Below are 17,859 nucleotides of genomic sequence, written 5' to 3' on the forward strand. Positions count from 1 at the left end.
AGAATCCAGGCAAAAAACAAAACTAGCCACCAAGGACCCCGGCCATGAACTGATACAAATTTTCATCAGAACCTTGTCAGGGAATACGATTTGCAAGCAAACCTGGACAGGGATGCTGATAAAAAATATAAAGGACGAAATACAAGAATATTTAGGCATCTCAGCAAACCTGCTAAGCTTGGTATATGCAGGACATATTTTACAGGAAAAATATACAGTGCAACACTATGGCATTGTGCGAGATTCAACCATCATACTAAGCACGAGGCTGAGAGGTGGAAGCTTTGGATCTTGCTCAAAGGGCACAGGTTCTTTCAAGGATGCCGTCAAAGGGAAGGGGGAAGCCACCAACAAGCCAGCACCAACACAAGATCTACCTAGACCCTATATTGTGGAGCAAAGATCACAGACACCAGTACTGACAATCGATCTGCCTGAGGTAAACAACTTTCATACTGATTTCTCTTCCATGGCTGTCATATGTAGATTCAATGGCTTTTGGCCTAAAACAGATGCATTATGACAATGGATCTTCTCCACATGGACAACAAACTGTGACATCCATTTGTGCTCCAAAGGTTTTTTTATTGTCAAATTCGACACGGTCAAGGAAAAAGAATATGTCCTCCATGAGGGGCCATGGTTCTGGGGCAATGCAGGACTCTTCATGACCCCCTGGTTCCCGGGTTTTGACCCCTCCTCTATGGTGGTTTCCAAAATGTCGGTATGGGTCAGGCTACACAACCTCCCATTACACTTCTGGCTTCCCAAAGTTTTCGAAGCAATGGGGAATGCGATAGGCAAATACATCAAGCAAGATGTGGAAAGAATTGCTAGATGCATACATACTTTTGCCAGAATCTGTGTGGAGGTTGATCTTAGTCAAGGGCTACCTGATAGCATAATTTTGATCCATAACAACACACAGTGGAAACAACCACTAGATTATGAAAACACGACTTTCAGGTGTCGAGGCTGTCAACAAACAGGTCACCTCCGTAATAACTGTCCACAAGTCAAAAGAGAAACTAGAAGAAACAAGAAACAAGCACAAAAACCAAGAGGCTGGCAACGCACAGTGAATCCAGAAGAAGAAACAGAGGACGAGGAGGCAACTAACCCTCCACCTGAACATGACGATGATCCTATTGGGGAAGAAGCCACGACAACCATCCCCATAGCAAACAATCAGACACACAAGTCGCCAGAATCTGAGAAATTTGCAGCACAGGAAATGATGGACTCTTTGCCGGAGAAAATACCAGATTTAGTGGACACTAGTGGAGCCAAAAGACAGCATTCTCCAGAACACTCTGATACAGACAAGGACAATCCTTGCATTGTGGAGGACTCTTCTCTAGTACTTTTTTCATCCTCACAGACTCAAGGGGAGTGGCGAAAGGTTGAGAAGAAAAAAGGGAGGAAAACATAATTTCCTCCCCATTTGTACATTACTTCTTTCCAGTTTTTTTTCTGTTTATGACAACAGTGTTTTGTGCTGCTTTTTGCATATGCACTTGTGCATCTACAAAATGTAATTTTGTTATTTTTAATAAAATTACGATTTTTCCCAGGAAAAAAAAAAAAGAAGAAAAAAAAAAGAAAAAAAAAAAAGAAAAAAGAAAAAAAGAAGAAGAAAAAAATAATAATATACCTCTAAATAAATTATAATTTGTTTTATGTAAGGAATCAAAGGTAAATGTAGCCATAAAATATATGATCTCAACAATACTTTATGAGTTAAGTATTTTTTTGGTTTTAAGTACAATTATCTAATTAACTAAGAGCTCGTTTTCCTTGAATATAGAGAAACAAAGTAACTACTTAAGGTTTGAATAACTAAAAGCTCTTCTCTCATGGGCATAAAGATCTAAAGATATTTCACAAGATCAATTATATGCCATTTTGCAATCTAGTAACATGCTAATTTTAGTTGGCACTGCCAACATGTAGTGAAGACAGGCTATTAAAATTGATCGTCACGCTTCATTTTCTTGGATGATTTGAGTATAGTTGTTTATTTTTAAATCATATTCCACTATCTAGCCTACAAGGTTGTTTGCAATTCGTATCAAAACGTTATATTTGTTGAAAATGCAGCAATAAATTCCTAATTTAATTTTCCCTTAATTAAATTAGGAGAAATTCGAATTTCAATTTCAGCAGAATACTTGGAGGTAGTTAACTGAGGTGACATGGCTCTTGTCACTCAGTTAACTCAATAAATTCAAGTTGGATACACTTGAGTTCAGTTCTACATGATTGATTGTTAATTTGTAGCAATCTATTTCAGTAAATTTGAGTTATTGTTAGTGTAACTAGTTCTCAGTGTTAGTAGAACTAGTGGAGGTCTAGTTAAGGGTGTGTAACTTTTTTTACACTGAGTGATCATCCAGTTAACTGATCAATCAACCTAAAATAATTGTTGCATGCAGAGAATTCGAGTTACCCAGTTGATATTGGAGTTCAAGGGAAGTGTACTATCAGTTGTAAACTATTCCAAGTTGTACAGGTCATGCATGCAGTTAAAGAAGGACCTATAGGAATTGCGCAATCCAGATTGAGGAATTTCCTAAATAATAGGGGGCTAATTCCTTGAGGAACAACGCAAGGAAATAGGAGCTTGGAGGCTTGAAATTTTGGCTAAGTATTGGCCAAGGTTAGTCAGTTAGGCAAAGGATGGAAGATACAGGTGCAGGTTGAGCTTAAGCTTGAGCAGAATATATTGTATTCATCCAGATTCTTTGATTAATGCAATATAGATAGTAAGGGGTTTTGAGCAGTTGCTTTCCCCTAGATAAATTTGTGTGTGTGTGTATTGAATCTTGATGCATGTTAATTATTTTTGTTCTCGATTGTGAATTTACTTCTGCAGATTAGTAGAGTAGCTTCTAGTCTTGTGATTTATAAAATTTCATGAGTAGTTTAGAATCTACACATTAATTTCTACATGGTATCAGAGCTAGATTCATAGTAGAGAAGATATTTCGAAGTTGTCATTGTAGAAGGTTCGAATTTGAAGATCAGTGTTACAAGTTTTCTCCAGAATTGAGAAGATGGATTTCAATGGACTCGGGCTCGAGTGTGCTTTGGAAGGAACCACAAATTTTTTGGCATGGAAAATTCACATGGAAGCAGTATTGGATGATAATGGGATGCTAGAATACATCATAAAGATGTAGCAAAACCCACAGCATCTTATGCCCATGATCTTGCTTAGTGGAAGAAGGATGTGGCTAAAGCGAGGAGGATCATATTGGAGGGAGTTCGAGATCATATTGTCTCGAATCTCCACGGGAAAGAGACTTCGTTCGCAATGTGGAAAACACTGACAGAGTTGTTTGAGAACAATAGTGACAATAGGAAGCTGGGACTCAAGGACAAGCTTCAAATTATTAAGATGCAAAAGAGTGAAACAATTTCGTAGTACCTGAGAAGGTTTACACAGTGTTGTGATTAACTTGGTGAGGTCAGTGTTATTGTCCCTGAAGAAGATCTAGTAGCTCTAGCCCTCTTGGGCCTTCCCAAGAGCTGGCATAGTTATCAAGATTCGGTAAATGGTAGAGAGAAACTACCAAGTTGGGATATGGTCTGATCTAGTGCAGGAAGAAATAAGGCAAAGCAACAGAGATGGGACTTCATCCAAGGGCGAGGATGAAGAGAATTGTGCCTTGGATGGAAAGGCAAAGAAAGGGAAAGGGAATAAATCCCAATCCAAAGCAGAATCTGGTCAAGGGGGAAAGAAGAAAGACTTGTCCAAAATCAAGTGCTTTCACTATCATGAACTGGGACACTATGCCATGAAATGTCCACACAAGAAGGCAAGCAAGAAGACCGCAGGAGGAGTAGCGGGTGAAGCCTTGGCTTCACAGTTCGAACTTGATTTTACCCTCATTGCATGCATGGAAATCATAGTGATGGGTAGTGTGTGGTATCTCGATAGTGGTGCCTCATTCCACATGACGGGAAACAAAGAATTTTTCAGTGACTTAGAGGAGAAGGATCTCCATATGCACATTGAGATGGGAGATGATGGAAGGTATAGCGCGACTAAAATTGGTACAATTACTTTTCAGAGGGAGTTTGGATCCCCTCTTAGGCTCAAGGATGTGATGTATGTATCGGGTCTGAAGAAGAATCTAGTTTTCGTCGTGGTGTTGGAAGATCGTGGCTACGATGTGATATTTAGCAAAAGGAAGGATTTCTTGAGACACATCACCATGGGACAAGTGAAGCAGATTGGGGTTTGAGTGAAGAACCTCTACAAATTAGATGTGGAAGACTGTGCAACATTGAGCACAAAAGCAAAGAAGGTGCAAAGTCGAGATGTCGATGAATTATGGCATAGAAGACTTGGCCATTTGCATCATGGTGCTTTGAAGATCATGCAACAAATTTCTACAGGCCTCCCCAATGGAGCACTAGAGTAGCGGGATACATGCAAAGGGTGTACATTGGGGAAGTACACAAAATCCACCTTCAATGATCGGGACAATAGGGCGCATGCAATCCTTGAAAGGATCCACTTTGATGTATGTGGACCTTTCTCGACAGCCTCCACTGCCAAGCATAGGTATTATGTTATATTTGTAGATGATTTCTCACAGAAGTGTTGGATCTACTTCATGCAGAAGAAAGACCAGACATTCTCCAAATTTGTTGAGTTTAAAGCACTTGTTGAGAAAGAGATTGGTAGGAAAGTGAAGGCTCTCAGGAGCGATAACGGTGGTGAGTACATGTCGAATGAGTTTAAAATTTTATGTGCAAAGGAAGGCATTCGACGGGAGTTGACAACACCTCATAACCCACAACAGAATGGGGTGGTTGAGAGGAAGAACATAAGTATTGTGGGAGCAACACGAGTGATGTTGCATGACCAAATCCTACCTCTACACTTGTGGGCTGAAGCATGAAACACAACGGCCTATTTGCGAAACATGAGCCCTCACAAGATTCTTGGCATGTGTACACCAGAGAAAGCTTTTTCAGGGAAGAAACCAGATGTGTCACACTTCGTGATCTTTGGATCGTCAATTTATTATCATGTTTCCAAGGAAGCAAGAAAAAGTTAGAGCCTACAGTAGAGTTGGGCATATTTGTGGGGTACACATATACATCTCACAACTATCAGGTGTACATTCCATCCCTCAGGATGACTATGGTCAGACGAGGAGAAGGCAATGAGGTGTTCTCTTGAGAGGGAGCTTCAGTTGCAGCTTGATCAAGAGCTTTTGGCTCCAAAGGAAGAACTTCAGGAAGTTGTGGAGTAGCCACAAGAAGAGGAGCACAGAGTGGAGACATCCACTCAAGTAGAGGCATCCAGAGAAGGAATGAAGTGGGCCAGGGAAGATGATGGATTATTGTAGGATGTTAGAGAGAAGGTGGGAGCACCCACATCACAACACAGGCAGAGGAGGTCACTGGATTGGTACACTAGCTACATGGCTCTGATGAGTGAGCTTGTAGAAACTAAGATATCCTTATTTGAGGAAGTTGTAGAGAACCTAGTATGGGTTGATGCTATGGTAGAGGAATATGATTCCATTGTTAGAAACAATGTTTTGGGAGTGGTCTCAAGACCAGTAGACAAATCATGGTTGGTTCGAGATGGCTTTACAAGGTAAAGCGTGCACTAAATGGGAGCATAGAAAAACACAAGCCATATTTGTGGCCAAGGGGTTCTCTAAGGTGGAGAGAATTGACTATGAGGAGACCTTTTCTCCATTAGCAAGGTACTCATCCATCAGGGCAATTCTAGCACTGTCGTCGCAGATGGGGTGGAAGATCTACCAAATGCATGTGAAGACAACATTCCTCAATGGAGTTATCGAGGAAGAGGTGTATATTGAGCAGCTAGAGGGGCTTATGACCTTTGACAGAGATTCGCATGTGTGTAGACTCAAGCGAGCGGTGTATGGACTCAAGCAAGCACCTTGTGCTTGGTATACTAGGATCGATAGCGATTTCACTGGTCTAGGCTTCACCAAAAGTGAAGCGGATGCAAACCTTTATCACAATGTGGTAGAAGGTAAATTATTGATTATTGTTTTATATGTCGATGACTTGATCCTTACTAGTGATGAGAAATTGATCAGATCTTGCAAGGAGGACCTTGCAAGAGAGACCGAGATGAGGGACATGGGAATCATGCATTATTTCCTTGGTTTAGAAGTATGGCAAGGAGATGGGGAATTGTTTGTCTCTCAGGGAAAGTATGGCAAGGAGATGGGGAATTGTTTGTCTCTCAGGGAAAGTATGCCAATGAGATACTAAAGAAGTTATGCATGGAGAGTAGAAAACCCATGGACACTCCTCTAGCAGGTAACTGGAGGAAAGAGGATGCCACTTCAGGTGAGGAAGTGGAGGCTACCATTTATTTGCAGCTTTTGTATTCACTCATGTATTTGGTAAACACACGACCAAACATGTGTTATGTAATTAACCATCTTAGTCAAGCCATGGTTAAGCCAACCAAATTGTATTGGAAGGCAGCAAAGCATGTGTTGAGATACCTCATAGGCAATACTCAGTTTGATCTTTGGTACAGACAGACAAAGGGAGTGAAGCTGCAAGGCTTCACAGATGAAGATTGGGTGGGGAGTCCATCAGACAGGAAGAGGACTTCAGGAATAATTTTTAGTGTTGGGTTAGTAGTGGCTTCTTGGTACAGCAGGAAGCAGATATCTGTGGAACTCAACTCAGCAGAAGCAGAGTACATGGGTGCAAGTCAAGCATCATGCCAGGCTATCTAGATGAGAAAGATTATTGTTGGGTTATTTGGTTAGAAGATGGATCCAACAGTGATTTACTATGACAATCAAAGTTGTATCAAACTCTATGAGAATCCAATATTTCATGATCGATTCAAGAATATCGACATATGGTACCACCATCTACGAGATTGTGTGCAGAGGCAGATTATGTTGTTGCAGTACATTCCGATAGAGGAACAATATGCATATATTTTGATAAAGGCTTTGTCAAGAGGAAAATTCGAGTTCCATAAAAGCAGGATTGGGGTATCTGATAATCCCTTTCTTGCTAAGAGGGAGTGTTGAAAATGTAGCAAAAAAATCCTAATTTAGTTTCCCTTGATTAAATTAACAGAAATTCGAATTTCAATTTCAACAGAATACTTGGAGGTAGTTAGTTGAGGTGACATGGCTCTTGTCACCCAGTTAGCTCAGTAAATTTGAGTTGGAGACACTTGAGTTCAGTTTTACATGATTGATTGTTAATTTGTAGCAATCTATTTCAGTTAATTTGAGTTATTGTCAGTGTAACTAGTTCTCGCTGTCAGTAGAACTAGTGGAGGTCTAGTTAAGGGTGTGTAACTTTTTTTACATTGAGTGATCATCTAGTTAACTGATCAATCAACACAAAATAATTGTTGCATGCAGATAATTTGAGTTACCTAGTTCAGATTGGAGTTCAAGGGCAGTGTACTCTCAGTTGTAAATTATTCCAAGTTGTACAGGTCGTGCATGCAGTCAAAGAAGGACCTATAGGAATTACGCAATCCAGATTGAGTAATTTCCTAAATAATAGGGGGCTAATTCCTTGAGGAACAACACAAGGAAATATGAGCTTGGAGGCTCAAAATTTTGGCTAAGTATTGGTCAAGGTCAATCAGTCAGGCAGAAGATAGAAGATACAGGTGCAGGTTGAACTCAAGATTGAACAAACATATTGTATTCATCCAAATTCTTTGATTAATGCAATACATATAGTAAGGGGTTTTGAGCAGTTGCTTTCCCCTAGATAAATCGTTGTGTATGTGTGTTGAATCTTGATACATGATAATGATTTGTGTTCTCGATCGTGAATTTACTCCGCAGATCAGTAGAGTAGCTTCTAGTCTTGTGATTTAGAAAATTTCATGGGCAATTTAGAATCTACACATTAATTTCTACAATAACATGAGACTTGCTAACAAATTAATATCTTGTCAATGGTGTTAGTGGACTTGCCATGATATTTTCTTGAATAAATTTGTATGAAGTAAAATTCAAAGTATTTAAAAAGAAAACAAAACTGCATGCACATAATTCATATATACAAAAAAATAGTGACATGCCACCACGTGGCTCTTGTTTTCATATATAGTTATTTTTCTAGTTTGAAAAAAATAAAAAGTTAGTGTCTTTTCATATAAGATGAGTGTAAGATTATAATGATGTTTCTGGAAGCTTGGAATAAAAAAATCACTTATGGTTGGAGAAATATTTATATTCATGTTTTGTTGTGTTTAATTATTATTTATATTTTAAATATTAGTATACTTAAGAGAATGTTGAAGTAAAATGGGTTTGTAAGTTATAATTGAAGTTGTATATTATAGTTAATGATGATTAAAGTATTAAGAAAATTGTGATAGAAGTCTTTTTTACTACATTGTTTGTGGTAATATCTAACTTAAATTACATATATGTTTGATTGGAGAGATAGGTTGTACTTACTAAGCAATTAAGACAATATTGATGGAGAAACAAATCAAAAGAATATCACCACCAAACATAATCGATGTTGATGCAACTATTCGCTGGAAAAATGTTATCTTTGTCATAGGGAGTAGGATGAAAAAAGAATCTACCAAATCTGAAGACTTACAGGACTATAAAACTGAATGATGAGGAGCTCTTCTGCATGTATGTGAACATATACATTTATCTTATGGAATCTTGAAATAGTTTCTATGACAAAAAAAATGTCCTCCTCAACAAATATTGTCTTTTCTAGGTGACCTCGTCATTGGGGATAGCTTCAAAACTCTTGGTGCATCACTGAGTTTGGGTCCCTATTATTGATTATTGCAAGGAGAGTGGTAGAATTACAAATCATGAAGTGCAAAAATGGCACTACATAAATTAGGATGCATTAAACTTGAGATTTTATGACTAGACTTTGGTGATGGCAAACCAAAAAAACTCAAATCATAAAACATTTATCTTTTTTTCTTAAAAAAGATCGATTATATATCAATTATATGAAAAGAGATTGTAGCCATAGAAAATCTTTAAAAATTAGAGTTGCACAAATTAGTATTACTAACACTGATTCTAATAATGAATTTTCTTACATAACAATCAAAATATAAAGTGTGTGTGTGTATATATATATCTCACAAAAAGGCATATTCCTTTGCTTCTTACAAATTGAAACAATTGGACTCATGTTCTTATAATTCATGTCTTAGAGACACTTCTTAGGAAGGTTATGTTTTCTTATCTCTCAAAAGACAACTTATTTTTCATATACTATACTTTTATGGAAAGTTGTGCTTTGCTACACAAAACCAACCTACAATCTGTTGGAGTTTTTCTTCATGAATAAAAAACAATGCCTTCATTACAATGATCCTAAGTTTTTCCTATGGCCTTTGTGAGGAGATGAATACCTCTTGCTCCATCCAAATAATCAAAACAAAATCCATCTAGCACGTTCGCTTTATGAAAAATGCAACCCCCTCTTCCATTAAGGGGATTGTAGCTCCTTCTCTAAAGATGTGTAAGTGGCAAATTTTTCATTGCCAAAAGTTGAAGCTACACTACCTTTTATGGTTGTGAGTATCTCTTTTCCAGTCTAGAAGAAAAAAAACACTCTTGTTTTCTCTCTCCCTCCTTTAAAGATAATATCGTTATGCTTCCTAATGTGAGGGGCTCTCTTTGTGGAAAATTCCCATAATGTTCATTCTTATAATTTGTCATTTTAACCAAAATTTATTGATCTCCAATCTTGGATTTCCACCTTTAATTTGTAATTTCAACCAAAACTTGTTGATCTCCTATCTTGGATAGAAACCCTTTATTAAGGGGTGTGTTATTATTATTCTTGTGCAAAAGGATTCTTCATCATGAAATTTTATGTAGACAACGATAAGTAATAAGTGCTTCACAAAAGTACTTTGTTTTGAGCTCCTCGAATTTGTTTTCGATGATTTTTCCACCTTCAATAGGATTTATATGGAGGTGGATTTGGGCCTTTGTCTTTTAAAACATATCCTTATACTTGTTGATGGATTCGTCTAGAACCATAAGTTGGATTATAAACAAGTTGATTTTGTGTGTAGATCTTGCTTTCAAATTGGTCGCCAGGACATTTCTTGTCCTTGACGGGATTTTGAATATACCCCACAAGGACATTGACCCATAAGAAAAAGACAAAATACAATCCCACTTGATGGGATGGAGCACATTTGCATCATACTACAGTTGGTTGAAAGTCATTATACAAGAAGAATGGGGCAAAAGTAGGAAGCCCCCTAAGGGAAGCACAATCCTTTTTATGTTAAATAACATCTCATTTGCTCATAGGATAATAAAGCTTTGAATGGTGAGTGAATGGAAAGTCCATTCTACAAGTAAAATAGATTAAACTGAGGAAAAGAAAGGAAAGAAGGATAGCACTATGAGAGAAACATGTGAATTTTAACATGCTAAGTCCAACATGTTTCTATGTTATAATGGATCCAACCTATTCATTAAAGAGAAAAGTCAAAAGGAATATTTTTTATTGGTCAAGTGACTTTGGGACTTTAAATGAGTGGAGATCATGCTAACCATATTAACTTTGTATTGTGTAAGGAGGATATTATTATGTTTAGAATTTGGGAGTGTGATAAAATATGTAACAAAAGTCTATTAATATTTTGTTGATTAAATGGCCATTTAAGTATAGTTGTAGTGAGCATAACTCTTTCTATAATATAATATAAACTTTTTTTTTAGTTTTTTAAGAAAAAAGAGAAAGGTATTCTACTTTAAAATTAAAATATAAATATATAACACAAAATTGATAAATCTTGTTTAAAAATTTGTGAATCATTTTTCAATCATTAGTGAAAATTAACCTTTTCTGCTAATCATGTTCTCAAAACCTATATTGTTTTTGTCATAATTTAAGACCATTAATACTATAAACAAATTTGACTTTGTTACATATATTTTATCATCATTAATCATAACATATAACCCATGAGGTATAGATTAGTTGGTTTCTGTGAGATTTAATCCTCATTGGGTCTCAGTTTCAAATCTCATGAGCATGGGTTGAGGGTGGAGCCAATTGTGGGGGTTACATTGTCCCAAAGGGCGCCAGGCTCAATCAATATCGCACAATCCTAGTAATAACATCCCTCAATCCAACATATGGGTTGGCCTCTATTAGGAAAATCATTCTTTCATCCAACATATGGGTTGGCCCTAGCCTAGGCACTACCCATTATGTTAAAAAATAAAAATAAAAAACATATTAAAAAAACTTATTTAGGTGGACCTCTTATAATGGTCAAAAAGCAAAAAACAATAGAAAAGTCAATACGAATATTTTCAATCAATATCCTATGAAATTTGTTAACGTTATCAATATGAATACCTGATGAAATACAACTCGTCTGAACTACAACATTTCTTTTTGCCAATTGTGAAGTTGCTCCTTTATTTAAAGGAAATTTTTTGTCAATAAAAAACTTGATTGATAAGAAAGAAAAAAATTAACACCTTACTCAAGCACAGTTTCAAATCTCATGAGGATGGGTTGAGGGTGGAGCCAATTGTGGGGGTTACATTGTCCCAAAAGGTGCGAGGCTCAATCATTTTCGCACAATCCTGGTAAAAACATCCCATTGTTAGGGATATCATCCCTCAATCCAACATATGGGTTGGCCTCTATTAGGAAAATCATTCTTCCATCCAACATATGGGTTGACCCTAGTTTAGGCACTACCCATTATGTTAAAAAATAAAAAACATATAAAAAAACTTGATTTAGATGGACCTCTTATAATGGTCAAAAAGTCAAAAACCATAGAAAATTCAATACAAATATTTTCAATCAATATCCTATGAAATTGTTAACCTTGTCAATATGAATAGCTTATGAAATATGACTCGTCTAAACTACAACATTTCTTTTTGCCCAATTGTGAAGTTGCTCCTTTATTTAAAGGAATTGCTTTGTCGATTAAAAACTTTATTGATAAGAAAGAAAAAAATTAACACCTTACATCAAGCACCTTAACCACAAGATTTTTCATCCTTTACTTATATTATAAGATTCCAAGTGTCTATACATATTTTTCTATTATGCTAAATAAATCTATTTATGTTGAGTCTCACTCTGGCTTAACATAAACATTTTTCCCCAATTGTGAAGAGGCTCTTTTACTTTAAAAGAATTTTTTATCTAAAAAGAAAAAATAAGTTCTTTTATCTATTAAAAATTATTAATAAAAAAAATTAAATTAACATACAACCTCAAAGTTGTTCATTCTTTGCATTTATATATTATAAAATTTTAAAAATTTGCATATAATTTTTCTATTCCTTTGTATTAGTCGAATACTCTCAGCTTGTCTTTGATGATAAAGTAGTCATTGAGAAACATTCCTAATATTTGAAGGTTAATTCTCATTAGATATGCAAAGACTAATTCTCATTAACTTTATAGTAATACATATCTTTTATGAAGAATCTTCATAGATATCATTAAATGATAACTGATTTGTATTAGTCGAATACTCTGAGCTTATCTTTGATGATAAAGTAGTCATTGAGAAACATTCCTAATATTTGAAGGTTAATTTTCATTAGATATGCAAAGACTAATTCTCATTAACTTTATAGTAATACATATCTTTTATAAATTCTTCATAGATATCATTAATTAGATATGCAAAAACTAATTCTCATTAACTTTATAGTAATACATATCTTTTATAAATTCTTCATAGATATCATTAAATGATCACTGATTGCAGTTTGAATAAGAAATATATATATTATATATATAAGAAAGATATCCACTGCATAAAAAGGATATAAAACCAATAACCCATAAGCTGGTTATAAAGCAGATAAAACTATACCTATATACCTATTAAGGGAAAGGATATATACTTATTAAACTGGTTATAAAGGAGATAAAACTATGCCTATATACCTATTAAAGGAAAGGATATATACTTCTTAAAGGAAAGGAAAAAGGCCGCTATTATATAGAAAAGTTCAACCCCTTCCCTCGTGTGAAATCAAAGTTCAAGCATACTCGAAAATAAATACTCAGGAATCACATATTAGCAGAATTAAGGACAAGCTCACATAGAATAGATATGAGAGACGAAGAGGGTCGGAACCTAAAGAAGATCGGGAATGCAGAACTTGTGAGGCACAATGAGCCAGAGAAGTGGAAACAAATTTCCACTTCTTACTCCAACTGTCTACGTACAAGAAGGTCTGGAAGGAATTACAGACACCAGTTGGGACGCAATATTCCAGGATGCACAAATAGAGTACATTGCAAAAAGTATCGAGAATGATGAACGTCAGAGACAGGTTGACACGATGCAGCGCAGTAGGAGTGGGTGACACTCGTAAGGGGGCCACTCGTAGGGGTAGGTTGACACGATGCAGCGCAGTAGGAGTAGGTGACACTCGTAGGAGTAGATTGACACGATGCAGCGCAGTAGGAGTAGGTGACACTCGTAGGAGTGAATGTCCAATTTAGGACGTTTCCCTTACACTACATTTTCTCTTCTGTCGTTTCTTATTTACTCTTTACTTGTTAGAGTTTCATCTTTCTTACATTTGTAAAGGAATGACACAACGAGGTCTAAGTTTTTTTTGCCTTGGGGTTTCACAAAACGTTTGATAAAATTCTGTTCTGTTCTATTCTATTCCATTGTTTCAATCAAATTCTTATGATAATAAGAATGCATGTTTCTTAAAATACACAGGTAATTTCAGAGTATGTTCCTGCAAAATCAAGGGCTCTGTGTGAAGTTTTGAGGATCCGAAAGCGTCCATAGTAGTAGTTTTACTCGGATGACACTTCTCTTAAGGCTAAAATCAACAGCATTATTTATAATCAATAGCATATGGGGAGGAATTTGAAAACAGACCCATGCTGATGATTGAGGAAAGTAGTGTTTTTATGACCTATATATGAACTAAATCAAAGGATTAAAACTTTCCTTTGGAATGCTTAATTAACATACTTGGCCAGTAATCGAAGCAATCCAAAGTTAAATAATTCCTTACAAAAGGAAACAAATAAAATGAAACAGAATAGTTTATTATTCATTCGTTCAAACATTAATGATAGAACAGGCAGGTAATTTGGTAGGAATAAATCTTACAGCATAATAACTCAATAACATGTAAAGCAACTTGTATAATTTTTATTTTGAGAAATGCATAATATAATACTTCAGGTTACAAATAGTTAACTAGATTTGGTTAGAATCTCTCAAAAACAAGACAAACAATTAGGGCAGGAACAAAGAAAATTTACATCAATAATATATGGAAGAAAAATAGATTAATTAGACTACATATCAACGTTCTAACGCTGCAGATTACAGGGTTCTCCTTTGATTCTGAAGCAGATTTGTATCTAATTCTTATGATCCATCAAACCTTCTCTGCTCTAGGAGTGCTGGTTCTTCCTAACCTTTTACATAGGATGGGTATCTGCTTCATTGTCTAGGGTTTATCTCTTTGGATTTTCCAATTTGTTTGATTTTTTTTTTTTTTCATGGCCACTACCACATTGGCATTGTTACCATTGATGTAATCTGATTCATTTTTGGATATTAATTGTATAATTGAAAAAAAGATAGTCAACATTTTATTAATTACCTTAACATAAATGTAAAAAAGACTAATTTAGACCCATTTTTATCTCAGGACTTTTAAATAATGAGAAGTTTTCTGCTAGATTATTCTATACTTCTTAATAGTAAACATTAAGGTGAATCTAAGCTAGCATAATTTATTCGTTTCCTTTTTCTCAGCAAGAGAACAAGAAGAACTTATCAAACTGTATCAAGCAGCGGGAAAAATAACTCAAGGAAAAACACACATATCAAAATGAAAAAGGACATGAGCTTATGTTCCAACTTCCAACAGCAAAGTGGAGAATTTGCCAAACCTCTTATCATTTGAATCTCTCATGATTGCAGAGTTTGGTAATGATTATCCAGACTGGCCACAATTGGGTTTCTAACTTTCTTATCATTACTACATTTTCCTTTGAAAATATTTGTGCAGGTGGAATACCTCTCACTACATGCAGCCCACTCGCTCAGCTGAAATGCCTCCCACCACAACCATCCCGCTTGTCCAAGATAAAGGTTCTTGAAGACCAAACTATTGAATATAAGCACTTCTGTTCAGCTAAGTCACCATAATAATGAATACTCATTAAAACCACCTACAACTTAAACATGCCTTCTGCCCCCTACCGACCCTCTTTCACCCTATCTTCACCGCCTAAGCACGCCACAATTGGCATTCAGGCACCTATTGTTATAACTACTCGGCTACTGGATTCTGTTGTAATCACTCCCAGTGGTGCCTAAATACTTTTGCAATCCCAAAGATTGGTGACTGCTCGATACCATTGTAATCACTGTAAATAAATATCACATTTGATTTCAACAGCAATTGAAATAGGATAGAAATGCATACCTGGACTTGAGCCTTTCCAGGACTTTAATGGTGACAAGCTGCGAGGCCATACAGGCATCCAAGTTCACGAACACAAGCCTTTTTCCATTGGGTTCCCCCACAATGAATACTCTGGCTCTCAGCCTGAAATGAACACCAGAGGCAATTTGCTCGATGTTCGCATAACCCATCATGTTAACATCTGCTGCAGGTCCTGTGATATCATATGACCCTGTTCCTATCAAGTAATTGGGCCCTGAGAAGCACACCCATGGAAAGAAGCCTACCAACATAAGAGTACATAAAAATATGAATGCGAGTCTGTGTATCCACCCCATCGCTAACTCACTCGGTATGATCCAGTTTCAAGGATTCATACACATACCAATAACATATATAGACCAACTGTTCATTCTCTTTTGATAAGATATATATATATATATATTTTGCAGGTTTACTGGTAGGTGGCAGTGTGAATGCGTAAGGCGGTTAGATACATTTGTGTTTAGAATCAGATTGGGCTCATTGCGTGCAGTCCAACTGATCAGCTTTCTGTGAAGTTTTCATGATTGGGCCATAAAAAGAGATTGAACCCAACTACTAAGTGTTCATAATCTTTTAATAATATATATATATATATATTTTGTGTATTGCAGGTTTAGTGTGAATGTTTAAGGCGGTTAGATAAATTTGAGTGTTTAGCATCAGATTCGGCTCATTGCGTGCAGTCCAACTAAGGAGCTTTCTGTGAAGTTTTCATGATTGGGCCACAAAAATATTGAACCCAACCAAACCATTCACATTCATTAGATGAAGCAGATTATAAGCGTTTTTTCTTTTAAAATACACTGACATGACATTTAGCAGCAGAGAATTTCATGCTAGGAAGCACATGAGACGACGTGGAATTTGGGATTTGGGATTTGAGCAGAGAAAAACTCGTGGAGAAATGATTTTAGCTTGAAATGACGCGGAATTTGGGCATGTTCAGTGGCGGTTGTTTATTTAAAATAGAATGGCTTGATAGTGGGGTCTAAGGATGCTTGCTGTCTTGTAATAATTACAATTTAATGGGACTGCCAATAGAGTTTCATATCTGTCTGTATGTTGTTGGCATTATGTTCGATGGGAAAAAGTTGTCTGGAATCTTGTAAATGTGGAAAGCTTAAGCAGGGGTTTTGGGTGATTTCACTGTGGTAGATGTTGCATAGAATCTTGTAAATATGGATTTGGGTGATTTCACTGTGGTAGATGTTGCATAGAATATTGTAAATATGGAAAGTTTAAGTAAAGGATTTGGTTCATTTTAATATTTGAATTTAAATAAATTTCAAATGTGGAAAGTTTAAGCAGTTATTTTTATGGGGTAGATGTTGCATAGAATTTTGTAAATGTGGAAAGTTTAACCAGGGATTTTTAGTCATTTCAGTGTTGTAGATGTTGCATAGAATCTTGTAAATGTGGAAAGTTTTAGTGAAGGATTTGGGTCACTTCAATATTTGAATTTAAATAAGGTTTAGGTATTTTAGAGTTTTGGTAACTTCAATATTTGAATTTAAATAAGGTTTAGGTATTTTAGAGTTTTGGTAATTTTAATATTTGGTTTTAAATAAGGTTTTTCCTAATGGCGTGTTTCTTGACTTTGGGGCTAAGTTGTAATGATATAAGATTAAAAATTTTAAATTTAATTCAAATTAACTAAGGTTGAAATTTCTTTATGATGATAAAAAAATTGATTTTCTTTATGATAATAAAAAATTTGATTTTTTTTTTTTATTTTTATTATTTATTAAAATTTGTAAAATAAATTTATAGGGTGTAAAGTAGTGTTGTATTAATGTATTTCATAGTGAAAAAGTTATGAGTTCAAAACTTTGTGGGCATAAACCTATGAATATTGGTTGTTTTGGGCACTAATTCTGTGGGCATAAATCTAACTATGAGTATGGGTTTGTTTGGTCCAAGTGGGGTGCTATTTTAGGGTGATTTTGACAACTTATATGTTCTTGAATTATGGTCTTTAAAGTAAAAAAAAATACCATTAGAAAATAAAATAAAAATTAATTGTTAGGAATTAAATTATTACCAGGGTAGGTCTGTCTTAAATCGGGATCTATCAAGCTCCGTGATGGATCAAATCTTAAATCAAGATCTATCAAGTTCCGAGAGGGATCAAATCTTTGGAGGTGCAAACCTTTCCTCAAGTTTTGCACTCAAAAACTAGGTTTAAAGATTGAACTTGAAGAAATGTATGCACCTCGAGAAATTTGATCCCTCTCTAACACTTGATAGATCTGAAGTTAAGATGGATCTACCCTAATTTACATTATGGATAATTATACAGAAATAAAACATAAATTTTGGACTATAAATACATGAAGCAAAATCATTAAAGGATTCCCTATTTTTTTTA

General features: G+C 35.6%; 1 protein-coding gene across 1 annotated transcript in view; it reads right to left on the reverse strand.

The window, feature by feature from the left end:
- The window catches only part of LOC149214300 (neutral ceramidase 2-like), a 117,732-nt gene extending 102,240 nt beyond the window's left edge, over window positions 1–15,492 (reverse strand). The window contains exon 1 of the mRNA XM_089392268.1: window positions 15,468–15,492. The gene's annotated coding sequence lies outside the window, so the exon portion shown is untranslated. The remainder of the gene's footprint in view (window positions 1–15,467) is intronic.
- Window positions 15,493–17,859: the final 2,367 nt, after the last annotated feature.

This window comes from Pinus tabuliformis, chromosome 1_1 (genome assembly GCF_031772625.1).
Source record: "Pinus tabuliformis cultivar Carrire ecotype Pingquan chromosome 1_1, CPIR1, whole genome shotgun sequence".
NCBI lineage: Eukaryota > Viridiplantae > Streptophyta > Pinopsida > Pinales > Pinaceae > Pinus > Pinus tabuliformis.